This window comes from Malus sylvestris, chromosome 16, assembly GCF_916048215.2.
Source record: "Malus sylvestris chromosome 16, drMalSylv7.2, whole genome shotgun sequence".
NCBI lineage: Eukaryota > Viridiplantae > Streptophyta > Magnoliopsida > Rosales > Rosaceae > Malus > Malus sylvestris.
In genome coordinates, this window is record NC_062275.1 from 25,119,635 (window position 1) to 25,123,629 (window position 3,995).

General features: G+C 37.7%; 1 long non-coding RNA gene across 3 annotated transcripts; it reads left to right on the forward strand.

The window, feature by feature from the left end:
* The first annotated feature begins 349 nt into the window (after positions 1 to 349).
* Positions 350 to 2,927, forward strand: LOC126606487 (uncharacterized). Of its 3 annotated transcripts, none has more exons than XR_007617221.1 (4): positions 350 to 730; positions 813 to 972; positions 1,078 to 1,736; positions 2,729 to 2,927. It is a non-coding gene; the product is annotated as an uncharacterized LOC126606487 (long non-coding RNA). The 3 variants fall into 3 exon arrangements; XR_007617222.1 differs by having other exon boundaries at positions 357 to 730; positions 1,078 to 1,146; positions 1,678 to 2,927; XR_007617220.1 differs by having other exon boundaries at positions 361 to 730; positions 1,078 to 2,927.
* The last annotated feature ends 1,068 nt before the right edge of the window (positions 2,928 to 3,995 follow it).

Consider the following 3,995-nt stretch of genomic DNA (forward strand, 5'->3'; position numbering starts at 1 on the left):
TTAATTTTAAAAAAATAGCCTTAATTCATTTTTTGATAATCTAGGGCTAAAATTTTAGGCCAGAAGGGTTGGAGTAGAAAAGCTGTTTCTGGGTTAAAACCTAAATATTCTGGGCTAAATATTTTTAGGTTTTAAATCACCATTGGAGATGGTCTTAGTGTAAATAATAGCATCTGCTCAAAAGAATAAGAAAAAAAAAAATCTAATTATGATTGATCTATTGTATAACTCCCAACCCCTTAAGGGTTGTGATTTTTACACACCTTTAACTACTTTTCCCACATCCCTTCCTATTTTTTAATAGTTAATTGGTATCCTACTATTTAATCTTCCATGTCACAGCCCGTCCCGGAATTATTAATTCCGAGGACGTGAGATGACCAATGTGACCTTAAACGGGATTAAGGTGTGTAAATGTATGACATTTGTTTTACTTTAAGATCCTAAACTAGGGTTAGATTTATATTTGTATGTGTTAATTTGTGCTTGGACTTAGGTAGGGCCTCCTACCCTGAATTCCCTCCCTAAAACCCGTAACCTTTCTTCTCTCTTCTTCTTTCATTCCAGACTCTCTCTCTCTCTTATTCTTTTCTGAAAACTCTCTCATTCTCTCTCTTACTCTCGAACTCACGGCAACCACCAAGAACCACCACAATCTTGTACCAACGTTCCATTTAAGACCACCATCGTGATCCTGGGGACTTCACGAGCACGGGGATACCAATTTCAGGTGAGTTTCACTTCGAAAACCCTAGTTCTAAAGTTGCCGTGAGATGACACTGTTCATGAGCTTTGAATTGGTTACGTTTTAGGCTAAAACAAGATCACAGCGAGTTTAGTAAGGTCCCAAGGAAGCTCGGAGTGCTTCGTTGGAAGTTTTTGGACGTAAGAACACGGAGATCGACAAGTTCAAAGTTTGGCCGGAGCTTTCGAGGCTTTTTCCGGCGAATCCCCGGCGAGTTAGGAGTCGAGGTAGGTATCAATTTCTTCGTCTCGTCAAGTACTACAACTTTCCTTTTTGTTTCACTCAATTTCGTTGAGTATTGAAGAAGTTATACTCATTTGAAAAATACCCAGTTTCCGGCGACCTCCGAGGCTTTCGAGGCAGTTTCCGGCCAAACCACGGCGAACTAGGTGTTGTGAAAGGTACCATTCTCTTTGTCTCTTCAAGGGCTACAACTTTCGTTTTTGAATCACTTGATTTCGTTGAGAAATGACAAAGTTATGGCAATTTGAAAAACTGCCCGGAAAACGGCCGCCGGAAAAACCAGTCCGGCGACCCAAGGAAGAAGAAGGTGCTACAGTAAAAATAAAAAATAAAAATAAAATTATTTTAAAAATATGTCGACGTCCGTGACGTCGAGTAGATCACTGTGGTATATTCATATACCTAAATTGAACACCGTATGAGAAAGTTATTGAAGATTGTTGGTTAGGTGTTCAAATAACGTTTTATAGTTTTCACATTTAGGTGAAAATGTGAATTGATGATCCGACCGTTGGATGGTAATGAAATTTTAGGATGTTATCCTAGAGATATATTGTGGACCTCTGGAAGTTATGGATTTAAAATCTGAGTGGCAGATCTTCCGGATCGAACTACGTAGTGACGTATTTTATATAAGTTATATATTCTATCGATATGAATTCTGAGGTTGGATTTGATTACTATTCTAGGGCGCGATCGTCGTGACGCCTTGATGTGTGGTGCTAGGGAGTTGTTGGACGAACTCCAGGTGAGTGGGCAGTTTTGTTTTCCGTATATATATATATACTTAACGTTTTCCCAGAAATTGAAAATGCATGAAATTATGTTTAAAATGAAATGCATATGAGTTATGTGGAAAAACGGGAAGTGAAATACCATGCATAGAATTGATATGAAAAGTATATAGAAATGTGAGTTGAAATGCCATGCATGAATTAATATATGATGCATATGTATGAATTGGTGCGGTGGACGCACAGGTAAGAATTGATTTATGATGCATATGTATGAATTGGTGCGGTGGACGCACATGTAAGAATTGATTTATGATGCATATGTATGAAATGGTGCGGTGGACGCACAGATGAGTATTTAATTACTGTTATGATGATGATGATATATATTGAGCTCAAATCCTGCACCATGGTTTAGTGCTTATAGTATTCACCGCATCGCACGCTCGCCTTGGATCCAAGTAGATGCTAGTCGTACAGTCCACGCGGAGTGGGTACGACAGACCAGTCGCGAGAGTGTTAGTGAGATTCCGACTGGTGGGTGACCTTAGATTATGTGCACAGATGATTTATGAGAAGCACTAGAGCGTAACTTGTGTGCAGAAGGCCGGACGGGTCACAGAGGTGACTCTGGTAGAGTGATAATGATAGATTTTGAGCTCTAGGTTCAACCGTATAGGGCTATTAGAGGGCCTACGGTTGATTACTTTCTTGCACCTGATATGATTATGTTGATGCATTCATACCTTATTACTGTTGAGATGATGTGGCATGGCATAATTAATATGAGAAATGTTGAGATGACATGGCATGGCATGATTGATAAAGAGATAATGTTGAGATAGTAAAAATGAAGTTTTGAGAATATATATGTATATTTATATTTTACATTTCTGGGAAAGTATACAGGTTTTACGGAGAGGGGTTACAACGTTTTGAGAAATGTTTGGATTTGGAAAAGAATTGTTTTACTGACCCACTCAATTTTGGTTTTGCGCCCCTCCAGGTTCAGGAATCACAAAGGTGTGGTGACTACGAGGAATACAGCGGGGTTCTGACAGATTGGACAAAATTAGGACTCACCTTCGGGTGTATCAACTTATAAATTGTATCTTAAAGCTTCCGTACTGTGCAAATGGTTACGTCACTCTCACGTGACGGCCAGCATGCCCTCCTTCGGGACGGGGTGTGTCATTCCATATATACCCTTCCTACTTTTTTATGGTAATTAATGAAAGATTAAATAGTGACAGAATTTTGATAGGAAAAGTAGTTAAGGGTGTGTGAAAATCATAACCTAACTTAATTGACTAAATATGAAACCGGAGTGCATATTTAAACAAGAAAATTCATTTGACTAATGATTCAAAATTCAAATTGACTAGTGGTGAGTGGCGAAGTTTCACTGTTCACAGGTCTTATAAGAGGAACTATTCATGTTTCAATAATAATTTAAAGATAAGATTGTTTTTTCATCGTCTAGTCACCCGTATATATTGATTAAATGATTGTTCATGGCAAGACTCTTGACTATTACAAAACACTGATTAATTTATTGATACTCTTAATTGTGATGGAAATTTTGCTAACCATAACTGGTTGGGCAAAAGTGTACTCTTGTTTGATGATTAATTTGAACGAGAAATGATAAGGGGACACTTTCAAAGTAAGACTCTTTATGAATTTTCTGTCACTATTTAACATTAATTTTTGTACCAACATTATTGAAAATTGTGTAAAAAATATAAAGTGATAAAAAGCTCATAAAGATTTTTTCTTTAAAAGAGTTCATAGAGAATTTTCGTAACATTTGAAAAGGTGTTGCCTAATTTTCTTTCCCACAAAAGTGGAAGCAACTCAAGCTAGAGCTGTGAGAGCAATTCCACCGTGGGAAAGGCCCCCCAGGGCTAGCTACTATTTAATCCACCTAGTCAACAGTAATTGCCCTTAATGAATAATAATTGTCTTTTGCATCTCCAACCTTACACTTGAATAGCTCTGACAATAGGTGGATAAAATAATAGTATTTTTTGCAACTTGCTTGGAATTTCCCATGCACTCTCCACTCCCTCACATCACTCCCTCTCTTTCCATTCATCTTTCTCATTTGAGTAAACTGTCGATTTGCCCCCTGAACTATCACCCAACTTTCGATTTGCCCCCTGAACTTTTTAATTGGAAAATTAAGGACTTAAACTAATTTTTTTGGCCGATTTGCCCCCTGCTGTTAATTTTTCATTCATTCCATCCAAATTTCTATTAAATGGAAGCAT